The 12,835-nt window shown below is 43.1% G+C and overlaps 1 long non-coding RNA gene across 1 annotated transcript in view; it reads right to left on the bottom strand.

The window, feature by feature from the left end:
* Positions 1-9,729, bottom strand: part of LOC130597638 (uncharacterized) — a 35,304-nt gene extending 25,575 nt beyond the window's left edge. Inside the window, exon 1 of the long non-coding RNA XR_008971828.1 lies at positions 9,112-9,729. This is a non-coding gene — a long non-coding RNA (uncharacterized LOC130597638). The remainder of the gene's footprint in view (positions 1-9,111) is intronic.
* Positions 9,730-12,835: the final 3,106 nt, after the last annotated feature.

Raw genomic sequence — 12,835 nt, 5'->3', positions numbered from 1 at the left:
CAGCTGTTGGCTTTCCAGCATCAGGTTATTAGGGCAGGCTTCCCCAAGCCATGGTCTCAAGTGCAAAGCCAGTGTAAACAGTACACACTGAGATTTACCTACATTAGCTAATAAAGTAAGATTACTGGCTACTAAGGTACACACCAACCTTGGTTTAAATTTTCTTTCACCTTTGTAAACTCCCAGTCTAGAGTAAAGCTTTGAGAAACTGGGGACAGGTTACCTCTTAGAGGGTCTCTGGGCTAATACGGAATATACAGACAGAGCAGAAAGGCCAACAAACACGGGCAATGGCCAATGCACATAGGCCAGAGCCTCACTTCAGACGGAGAAAAGCACTGGTGCATGGAAGTAGAAGTGAAGGGCTTTGGTGGCCTGGAACTTTCTCAGGTTGCTTCAGCTCTGCCTGAGCTGCTCTGGAAAAAGGGTGGTGACTCCTTGCATGGGAGGATGAGGTGCTGGCTGGAAGGAAAGAGCTGCCAATTGATGGCTCCCTATGTCTGAATGGTTGACCTGTGATTTCACAGGCATCTGAAGTGTTTTCTGGTTAAAGGGTATCAGAAAAGGAGGAGGATGTGTTGATTTTTGACAGCTGTCTCTTTCTGTATCATGTCTCTTGATGCATACTATACCTTGCTGTACACATTACTGAACAGCATGCTGTGAGAAGGCACTCTTTTGTGATGGAAAATGGCCCAGAGAAGAGCCAAGAAAATACAGGCTTCTGAAAGAATCTGTTTGTAAAGCTAATTATTCCCTGATTTAGGGCTAAAGTCCCACTCCAACGCTGAAGGCACACTTACCCAGCCCAAGGCAGAGCCATATGAGCTGCTCCTAGGAGCAGCTGTGTTGGTCGGGCTTTCCAGCCAGGCTGCTCATTCCTTGAGTGAAACGCAGCTTACAGAGACTGCTCCCTCAGCAGGGGCTCCAGGTTGACATGTAGGCCTACCCTGAGGTACATATGCCCACAAATAAGTCTGGAGGCAAACAAACAAGAGTGTGTGTAGATAGGTTTTCATGTGCAGCATGAAGATAGGTGGGTTTCTGTGTCTGCAGACTTGTGTCTGCTGTAAGTCAGGATTGGATGGCAGGGAGAGCTTGACAAATCATTTTGTGCTGGAGTCTGGGGAAACACCAGGGTGAGGAAATGAGCTCCTACAGCCTGGAGCAAGAGAAGTTTGCCATGCTGTTAGCAGAAGCTGTGGCTCTCACACATAATTTTCAGCCTTTCTTCGATCACTACTTTGCTTTTCTCCACTGGTAGGGTGGAGGGAGCAATCTTTGGAGCTCCTCGCTGGATGGCACTGTCCTGCTTGGGTGGTGACAAGATAAATGCCTATGTAAGCTGCCCCCTTTCAGTTTGGAGAAAATCGCTGCATTAGTTATTACTACAGCAGCTGCTCTGATATCCTGGACATGTAGGCACAGGCATAGTCTGGAGTAACAGCTATCATCTGTGGCCTGTTCAGGCTGCCATGAATATTCCTCACACTACACTTGTTTCTAACTTACGGGATTTATGCATTCTGTAAATGAACATCTCTAGTATGTTGCTATTAATCTGGACACAAAGTCCTGCAAAATTGTTTAAACAGCCCGTCCAGCTATAAACACACTCAGAAACTGCCTACTTGGTATCTCGTCTGCCTGCCTCCCTCTCTCCCGTCTTGTTTTGCTTTTAAGGGTACTCACGAGAACTTCCGAAAATGTCTGTAAATGCTAACTCAAACTGAACTTCTTTAAAAAGCAACAAACCCCTCTTACTCTATGATCTACTGCAGGCAAAGGAAATAATCATCATCTACCGTAAATTTTAAGATGAACTACAAGCCATGGACATGACTTTTTCACTTCTCATGTGTTTTTAAGATACTTTTAGAATAAGCATAAATCATCTCCAACTGTAATACCTACACATACTTTTTAGCTAATGCTTTGATCATGTTACTTAAAATTTCATTTTATTTACCATCAACAAAATGAAAAACATTCTCATTTCTTTCTGAATGGAGAATAACAGCAAACATGGACACTGATAATCAAAAGCCATTACAGGCAAAATGTATACCTCATTTGTGGAATCACATTACACCACTGTAAGTTAATTTCACATTTTCCCTAGAAAGAATAACCAACATTAGCCTGGTCCACACAATTGATTCAGTGTCACTTTGCAAGAAAGTCATAGATACCTTCCTGCAGACTGTACTGTTTCTGTTCATTCAGATAGTTAATACATAGCAGGTCAAGCCTCTGTCCTGCCAAGAACGTATGAAATGTCCTAACCTTAGGGTAAAGCTGTTCCTCTGTGAGTACAAATTTCTACGTTTGGAAGGGAGCAGTGCAGTGCAACGGGAGGAAGGGAAGCTGGGACCTGGCTTGCAAATTTGTGACTGAGGTGCCCCAGCATTTATAATGCAAGGCAATGAGTGTTTAGGAATGGCTGAACAAAGTTAGCCAGTTTGGCAACCTGTGGGGAGGTAGAGCTGCTATTCTGCCCTTTTCCTCAGAGAACACAGCAGTGCCCACCTTGCTGTTAGAGGAGGCAGGGAGTTGACTTCAAAAGCTCTGCCTGGAGCAAATCAATGTAGCACCACTGGCACAACATTGATTTGCACTGACCATCATGAGACTATCCTATGCATAGGCTTGTGCAAGTACCAGTTGATAATCCAAACCTTTCAGCTGCATTTCCTGTCTCTTTTCACTACAGATGTTTCAACTTAACTATACCAACATTTATATTACTTCAGCGAGGCTTTTTTATTTAGATGAAGTCCAGTTTTTTCCACTTGGCCCCAGATGTTTTTGTTCCCATTTCATGAAGCCAGTGCCTAAGTAATCTGTAAGCCAGCACTGTAGCTTCCCTGCTCTTTGGCATGTGTTTAGAAGTCACACTACACAGATTTAATGCTGGTGGATGGTAGAGAGATTAAATTTTCAAGTGCCAACTCATCACATCAGGTTGACATAACTCGCACTGTTGCTGAATTTACTCGAGTCCTTTATTATTGGTGTGGGGAGAGATGGCTGAGGGGATTTTGAAAGAAATGGTTTCTTTACGACAGCAAATAAGGAAATACATGTTTTAAACGATAAATTCTCTATTCTGAAAGGTCTGGCATTGTGCTTTGTGTGCTTTCTGCCCTGTCTGAAAAGTACATAACTCTGAGTGTAAACTATGTATGCATGTGTGTATTTGTGGTTTTATTATAAGCAGCTCAGAGTGATGCCTGGGAAAGCTGAACACCAGTGGAATCTGCTGGCTGGAAATAATGTTCATGAACTTTCTTGTTGATGAGTTAGTAAGCCACAAAAGTACCAGGACCTCATTAATGTGGCATTCTCAGACTGTGGTTCATGAAGACAGGGAGAACGATGTGCACTTCTGTAAACGTGCTCCCTTCTAAAAAAACGGCTCATGGGATGGGACTAGCCTTGTAACAGCTCAGTTCACCATTTCTTGGGGACAACTAGAGGGTTTCAACTGGATTTCATACTAGAAGCTTAAGTGACAAAGATCCCAGCAACCTTACCCTCCATCCTCTGCCTTCCCCTGCTAACAACTCACTGCTGCACCAGGGATAGATGATTAAAATTGTGGAGCGCCTCTGGTCCCCACCAGGAATACTGTACTTAGCCAGAGCCCATGATGTAGGGCTTTGACTGAGGCAAGTCTGGGTTCATAACTTGCAGATACTGTATGCATGCATGAATAGATGATGCAACTCCTGCTATACCATTTTCAGTATTTGTAAACAATGAAATATAATGCATGTCTACCCTGACCCTTCACTAATCGAGGAAAAACAACACTGGAGGAAGCATCAGGGACCTAGTTCTGCTTTCCAACACATACACACCTTAACCCCCATTAATTTGAGGTGGAGTTGTGGCTGTATCCTGAGGGGGTGATTGCATCCTACATCAGGTACAAGGGTTGGAAAAAGGGAAAATAATCGGCCTGATACTGGTCATTTGGACAATGTGTATTTGATGTGTCAGAGTCGTTCCAACCTTCCAGTTACCAGATGTCCGTAAAAATTCATAGCAGGCTATTAAATTTAGCAGATCCTGTCTTAATTAGATTAGCTTCTGCTCAGCATGACAGCAGAGTATTTCACTGATGGAGGATTTATAAAGATTTCTGGTGGGAATTCTTTATGGAAGATGTAGTCTTTTATCCAGTGGGATTTACAAATGGAGGAGGGAGGGGGGGAAGGGAGGAGAGGAAGCCCTGATAAGGACACACAAACATTGTCATGGCATGTTAAAACATAAATGGGTGCTTTTATTTTATGGATATTCCCTTGTTATTTCTCCTTCACACTACGGAGAGGTGGTGAGAGTGTTTTTTGTGTCCTTGCATTATCAGGCACAGCTAACATAATGGCATAGGGGTGGTGGAAAACTACAAGCAAATTCTGGTTGTCAAATTTCCTCCTAAAAGTAGCACCAAAGGAGTACTCAATGTTCAGTTGTCTGTCAGGTCATGAGTTATTTTTTCACCTACAGGAAACAGAATTGTACAGTTTATCTTGGGCTGGTTTTATGTACTGCAATCCAGCATCTATCCATCCATTGCCCTTCTTTCTTTAAGGTCACTGCAAAGAAAAGAACCCAAAACCAAACCAACAAACCCACTTTCTTATTATTTCTGCCTCTGCCCCAATGCCAACGATTTTCTGGTTTTCTCTGCACAGGCTTTTATAGAAGATATATACCATTAATGGTGACACTGGTGTCAGTAATAGAACGTGAGCAGCAGCAATGCCTGTGTTCTATTCCCAACGTGTAGATAACTTCATAAAGAAAAAAAGGTGGGTGGAGGGGAGGGCAGATCTGGATAATTTTTCTTGTCATTTGATTCACCATTGAAAAGGTCACTCCCTGTAAGAAGAGACAGTCTTCCCTCTGAGATGTCTAGGGGAGGAGCAGAAATGGCAGAGCCAAAATGGGGGGGACTCCTTGACACTGTGTGGCTTTTGTGAGGTAGCAGAGCAGCCCTTCTGAGCACAAGAGTGTGCAACACCCAGAGTATGTATGCTGGTGGCTGATAAAAACAGAAAGGGACCATCCTTTGCTCCCGCCACGGGCTGATAGCATTCACATCATACACCGTTTGTTACTAGGCAACTGATTAAATATACGTGCCGGTCCTTCAAGCAGTGCTTGCAATTAATTAACCAAACCATTTTCATTTTGACTGACTTCCGCCCTCCCCTCCCCACCACCAAACACCTTCCCAAATGCTGACAGCTCACAAAAGTGCGAGTGATTTGATGATCCTCCCGACCTGTGGTGAAACAAAATAAAGAATGGACCTCTTTGCATAGTGGATGTGGTCTACAGCCGGGCAGTAGACACCTCTGAGTATCCCTGCTGGGTCTAGATAGCAGCTGGCACACACAACAGACATTTTGCTTTGCCTTGCCAGGGCCAATGTAAACTGAACTATGAAAACCGCAGGGCAAAGTCCAAAAGTTCTCCTGGCAAATCTATATGAAGTGCAGGTGTACTGAAGGATGGAGGATGGGTCTTCTTTCTTGGTTTTAAAACCAGGATTTCTCACCCCTGAAGTACTCATTCTAAATTTAAAACCAGTATGGAGCACGTTTGTGTGGGTACAGATATAGATACATATATATTGTGATAAATGTAAACACCTATACAGCTACTAACATATATGTGAGAGGTGTTAATGTTCAGGTATCACCAACTCTAAGTGCACACTCCTTTTTGCTAGCTGTTACGCTGGGAACTCAAACCAGGCAGTCGGTGCTCTGCTCAGCTCACAGTCTAAATAGCAGTGACAGACAAGTAGAAGAAGGGATCTAGACATCAAAGGTTGTTCGAGGTCATGCAGGGGTCAAGAGCAGGGCTGGGAATAAAAAATGGCTTTTGTTTTGATATCAGATTTTATAATAAAAAAATCTGTGAGTCATCTCACCCCAAATCCTCCCTCTAATTTTGTAATACAGTTGTCATATTAAACTTGTATGAAATAGACTGGAATTACACATGGAAAATGGGTAACTACAAGGATCCTGGAAGATCTGACTGTTCCTATTACACTTGATCAAATGCAACTGTCAGCTGCTTTGGCAGAGATCACCTTTGATGATTAAAAGGAGAGGACTACATTACAAGAGGGTTTGAGCACGAAACCACTCACTGCAATCCACAATTAAACAGGAGAGGCTATTGTTCTGTTTCTGAGTGGGAACAGAGTTACAAATTTATTGGAGTTCACAGGCTTGCTGCAGAGCTTGTCTTTAACAAAATTGTAGCCCCATTCTGTATCAGAGCTTCCTACCCTGCTCAAAACCTCGAGTGCATTAAAGAAGCAATTTAGGCTTTATTTGAAGGGGGAAAAATAGAATGTCGAGTTGGGTTTCTTTCTTCCTTGCTCCCACTGTCTTTCTGCTGGGGAGGGAGGGATTTGAATCAGCAGATTCTCAATGGCACTGTCGCCTATCGGAGCTGGTATAGAATCACTAGAAACGGGTAAGAAGCAAATAATGAAGCACTGACTGACAATTTGAGTGTTTTTTTTAACACGCTGGCCAGCAGCTGATTTGGTGTGAACCATCTGTGGAGCCACACTGCTTTACATTGCCTGTGCCTTTGAGTCAGAACTGGAATGGTGCCTCTGAAAAAAGTGCTCTTTGGGCTTGTGACTCTTGAATGAGCTGAGGCCATTTTCCAGTCCTAATGGGACTAGGTTACCTTGGTCTGCTTTGGTTTGACTCCAGCCTGTCATATTTTGGCCCATACTCTGGTATGAATAAAGAAGGGTTTGTGGCTTTTTACCAGCCTTGCATGAGCTGGGCAAGTCTGAAGCATGGCAAAAGCAGCCCCCCAGCTGCCATCCTGCCTGCCACACATGCTCACAGCCTCTGGTGATGACAACCATGCTGCAGACAAAGAAGAAGTCACAGGCTGCCTCTTACGAGATACCAGATTAAAGCCCTCTTCTCCAAAGGTGCTGTCTGCTTTCAGCAGTCCCATTAGAGCCATGCACTCCTCCTCTTTAACTTTCACTGTGGCTTTGCTGACCTTCGAATGAGAAAAACATTAGTAAAGAGCAACTTTATGCCCTCATAAAGAGTTATGTGTTACTAGGCAGTAATGGAAGCACAAAACAACCCAGCCAAAAGATTTCAGCCTCCTGTTGCTGCTTTCTTTGATAGTGCTGCTACATCATTAAGCTACTTTGTGCTTGTCAAGGACTGGAAATCCCACCCAGCAGATACGAAGATTGTTCCCAGTGTCAGTACAGGCACTGCTCCTCAGCCCTCCTAATCTGCAGGGTGGAGGGAGAAAGTCAGAGAACACCTGTATTTCGTGCAGGTTTCTGCATGCTGCTCCTTTCCTCTTATCCCTGTAATGATTTATATTTAATTGACTTGTAATTATACTCACTTTTCTTTTTTTCCCCTTGTAGTTCATCGTGGTTGTTCCATACCCATATATGGTCTGTCACTAGCCTCGATTTTTTTTCCACCACAATGAGGCAATAAATCCAATGGGGCTGGACAGGAAACCCAGCTTGCCAAGGAGAGACAGGATGAATATCTCCTAGAGACAGCCAGAGGTTTGAGTGTGTATTGTCCATACAGTGTATTTCAAGGAGTGCCCAGGGCAAGCCTGGATAAACTTTTATGTCTGCAACAGTATTTTTTTCCAGAAAAAACAGATTTTAAAAAAAGCCCCCTGTGTATTTTTTGCTCTTTTTATGTGTGTGGAATCCATGATATATAGAAGATGACTCGTTTCAAAATTCCAGCTAGGGTCTCTTTTTTAGAGGCAGAAGATAATCACACAGAAATGCCTCCTTTAGAAAATGTGTGTTTGCTGTCACTGCTCTCTTCAGCTGAACCAACATGGATGTGTGTTTATTCCTCAAGTTGGAGATGGCTTCTATGATCTTACTGTTCCAAACACCTTCATTAAAAACACTGAGCAAGTTTTATGAATACTTTCCTGGGCTTTCAAGCATGTCTAGGCTCATTCATGTTTATGCTTCACTGCAAACACTGGTGAACATGCTGATCACACATTCCACCCTGCTGCTTTTTCCTGTAAATGCAGCAGAGAGACTGGGATATTGTATCAAAACTCAGATTAACTCAATAAAATGGTGATAGATGGCACAGTAATGGCACAGTAATGACACAGTGACTACTCTGCATGGTGTGTATGAAAATGCGCATTCCAGATCCATTATTAAGAGATTATTTCTGTAAGACTCCTATGCTATTTGCAGTCTAGGAAATCTACACCAGGCCTTGGAAAAATATTACTTGCAGTAAGAACATGATGCTGCTCAGGCACATCACTACCTTACTCTGCATGCAATGACACTGGATTGCATCTGGGCACACTGATGCAAAATCCCCATGCTTGAGAATGTATTTTGTGTTTCAAACATGAAGGAGAGGTTACTTTTATTGCTGCTAGTGTAAGTGCAAGGAAAATACTAAGAAGCAGAATCCTTGAAGCCCTATTATAGCTGGCTAATCACTATGTCTCTCAAATTAAGTCATTTACTGACACAAGGGCTGGTTTGTGAATTTTAGGAAAAGAACTGGGTCTTTAGTTGTCAGTACATGGGCAAATTCCCAGATATACACAAGCCTGTGAGTACAGCATCACTTAACTGTGATCTCTTGCTTGCACACACATGCAGCCATGCTCCTTAAGGGTTTGCCAATGAAATGTAGCGCTGCATTATACAAGCGAGCTCTACAAGAATTAGCTTGGGGACTGGATGTAGTCTAACAGCAGTGGCAGGATACATTAGCTTTCATGCCTGAGTTAGCCTATCTGGCTACCACTGTGATCAGATAGCTTCTGATACTGAAGATAAGTCATAAGAGCCATCTTGTGTCTTTCAAGGTGACACAATGGACTGCAGCCCACTCCTCCTGCAGCCCCCACCCAGCACAGTGCACTTTGCACACAGGCTATACATACTTGGCATTCAAAATCTGGATTCTTCATGGAATGAACTGGCCCAGCTTTACAGTGGAAGTTAGTGGCATAGCTACACTGATTTATATTGACAGACTCCCGGCCAAGATGTTTTGGTCTGTCATTTGTACTTACCATGCTCTACCAATCTGGGGGCTAGTCATACTCTTATTCCTTTTAATGGTGATTCTGCTGCAGTCATCTTTTTTTTGCTTGTTGCAGTTAAGGCCAGGAGGCACTATTATGGTCTTCTAGCATGGTCTTGCAATGATTTTAGCTTTAAGGGATAATTTTGAATAGGACTGGAGAAGCGGCAGCAGTTTCTTTCCACTGCCAGCCGTCAAAGCTCAACCCCTCATTCTGCTTTCTCCATGTTTCAACCTGCAAAGTGTTACGCTAATTTTGCTTGCAGCTTCAAGTCAGCTGAATTTCCGGTTGGCTTCAACTTAAGCTGTTTTTATTTCAAATAAGGTAAATTACCACTTCAGTCCAGGGCTCAGTTTCCAAGCTTCCGTTCTGCCGCTTTTCAGACTTCACTTCCAGCAGCTCTGCATAATCCCTGCAGAAGGAATGTCCTCCGCTCCTCCTGTGCCAGGGACACGCTGCTCTGCTTGGCTGCTCCCAGGGTTGGGATCCTCCTCTTTCTCCTCCCTTTCCTCTTTGGACTTTTGGTCTGAAATCAACAGAAATTATTTTTCACCTTTATAGAAGAGACTTCTGCTAACAGCAGCTTGCCAATCCCTAGACCCTCCTCCCTTTTTCTCTCCAGACTTTGCACAACAGCTCACTGAAGAAATAGAAAGCATGCCTGTGACAGTTGTCTTCATTAATGGCTAACCACAATTATGCAGTACACCTGATGGGGCTGAAAGCTCCCTAGGTGACCAATGGTCCCCAGCTTGCCTTTTCTGAGGCTTAGGTGGTTTGTGAAAAATTTAGTAGTAAGAAGGCTGTGATGGTGTGGAGACATGGGGAGAAAGTAAAACCAGGAGCATTTGTGCAGGCAAACCTCATTTTGCCATGGGACCCAGCTGCATACTCAGTCTCCTCTAGCTATGAAGAGATAGGGGAGATCAACAGCTCTGAGACCTCCTGCCACCACAGCTCACTGTAGTACACTGTCTGTGTGTGTCAGCAACCATGCACTTTCAAATAAATTGGAGAGGTGAGCCATCTCTGCTATCATGCCTCAAAAACCTGGGACAGTCTCTCTCTGAAGGCATTACATCAAAATTAATAATCAAGATAGGTGAAGGAAAGGAAGAGACAATAAAGCACACAATGGTGGGGTAACTTAATTGTGGTCACATAGCAGATCAAACCTGAGACATTAGTGTCCTTGATCCCACTAAGTGCCATGGTGCTGTGGAGCAGGTTAGCATATGCTCCAGCTTCAAAACCTTCAGAAAGCCAAATATGAACTAAGAAAACTGCATGAGCATAAAGGGATAGCATTTCTTTGCTTGCCTTGTGGAAAGCTGACATTTTCTGTGCTGTGCATTGGCATTTCCTGTGATGTTGCCACAGGCACAGGACTCAGACTGCTCAGGAGCACATTAAATACTGCTTCATTGATGCAACTTTGGACATAAATCTGTTCTATGCATGTGGGATAGATAGGCAAAAAGTCATCTGACACAGATCATTAGAATCAGCAAAATACTACTGCGGTGCTTTGCAGAAACCTCCGTTCAATACAGGTAACCCAACCCTCATTTCTCTGATTTATTCAAAAGTACACATTTTGGTGTTGTTTTACTCCCCTTTTATGAGACCTACATTTGGCTTGGTTCACCTTTTGAATGTGCAGCTGTTTCATTTAGGAACATAGGATAACTACTACTGTGGTGGGCTGACCCTGTCCAGCAGCCAGACTCCCACACAGCTGCCTACTCACCCTTGCCCCCCAAAACAGGATGGGGGAGAGAAGAGGAAAAACAAAACCCAGAAAACTTGTTTAACTGGTGAAGGGAAGAGGAAAGGAAAACCACAAGCAATCAACCACTATACCCTACAAACAGAACAGCCAGTCTCCAAGCACCGGCTGCTGCCCTGGAAGCCAAAAAAATCCTTCTTTCTCTACCCCTGTTTTCATTGCTGAGGATGACATTATATTTAGGCCAATTTAGGTCAGCTGTCATGGCTATGTTTCCTCCCAGTCTCTTGTTTACCTCTTACCTATTTGCTGCAGAAAGTGGGGACAGAGTGAGGAAAAGAAGAGGCTTTGATGCTGTGCATGCACTCTTCAGCAATAACCAAAACACTGGTGTGTTACCAGCACTGTTTTAGATACAAGTCTAAAGCACAGCACTGTACAGGCTGCTATGGAAAAAGTTAACTCCATCCTAGCCAGAACCAATTCTGGTATCTTGTTTAAGGTACTTCAGAAAAGGTTGTAATGTCTCTGAATCAACAGAGAGGATTATAGAGGGAACTTAGAATTGATAGGCACCTCCAGAGGATGGTCCCTTGGATATGGTTTTGGCTCTCTCCTTTCACTGGAGAGGCATTCCAATACCTAGCTTTTAGACAGCTGAAGCGAACTGGGATGACCTTCATTCTTCAGTGATCAATCCTGAGTCTTTCTACTGTTCTCCCTGTATTGGTTGTTATGCTACAGCTATCAGTGTAGTTGTCATGAGTCCCATAACAGGTTTGATACAATTCATCATTTAACCTTTACATACAGTAAACAAAGTAATTTTAAATCTTATTTTTTCATAATTTTCCTCAGCACTGAGTCCCAGAGGTTAGTGTCGTGTATTTTGTCCTTGTAGAGTATACTTCTACTGGCTAAGCCTCAATGCTTCCTGGCTGTGAATCCTACCTTCTCAGATGTAGAGCGAAGCTTCTCTGCTGCTGTTAAAATGACCAAAATCCTGAGACTGAGCAAAAGCTATAACCTCTGATAACTGTCAGCCCAAAATAAATACTGATTTTAAGTGTCAATTTTTAGTAAAGATAGATGTCAAAGCCCAACAAAACCAATTATAGTGAAATAAAATGTATTTCATAACTCTAGTTTAAAGTATGCCAAAACTTTTATAGTGTAACATGGAAAGACAGAGAATCTACCTGGCTGTATAGGTACAATATATCTAGAGAGATACTTACGGAGTTTATCTGATACATATCGTATTGATGTAGCCAAGTGTGTTGTATTTCTGCCATAGTTTACTTTGCTTTTCACTTTCCTCGCCATTTTTAATTAACTTTTAGAGCTGCTTTCTTCAGCCCGGCTGTCCCTATGCATGTGTGTGTGCCTTTCTGCCTTCACTGTGGTCAATAATCTTTGAACTAGTTGGTCATTTCTAACTTTTTTGGAAGCAAAAATGTCTCATATACGCTACCTTCCCAGAAGTTTAATCAAACCAGGCAGCTGCTAGTGACCTGCTGACAGGAAACACTGTGGTATGAGCTCATCTCTTCTAGATAACAGCGAATCCACATGCAAAAGAGTTGTCTGCTGCCTTTGTCTTGGGAAAGACTTTGACAGAGCCTACACCTTTCCAGCCCCCAGAGAACTTGAACATGAGGGGAAGAGCCAAAAGAAACCCCAAATTGCTGGGTCCTTTGGCAGCCTATTTCCTTGTTTCTCCTTTGTGCAAGGTGGGCTGAACCTGAATATAGTGGCCAAGGCAAAAAAAAAAAAGATCATGCTGTGTGCTAGTATGATATCACAGGATTATACTCCTTTATTGGTTTTGGTATTTTAACTTTTTAATAAAGACTGATGATTTTGTTCTCAACCACCACTGCATGTTCAGGAGCCGGTTTCCTTGAGTTGTCTATACTGGTGCCTGATGTGTTTTGGGATGTTTAAAAGAAATTCAAAACCTACCCATGTGCATAAGCAGTT

Source organism: Pezoporus wallicus, unplaced genomic scaffold, assembly GCF_028554395.1.
Source record: "Pezoporus wallicus isolate ANWC-B61680 ecotype Strahan unplaced genomic scaffold, APGP_CSIRO_Pwel_v1 contig_3817, whole genome shotgun sequence".
Lineage (NCBI taxonomy): Eukaryota > Metazoa > Chordata > Aves > Psittaciformes > Psittacidae > Pezoporus > Pezoporus wallicus.
The sequence above is the reverse complement of the archived record's forward strand: the minus strand, read 5'-3'. Positions and strand labels throughout refer to the sequence as shown.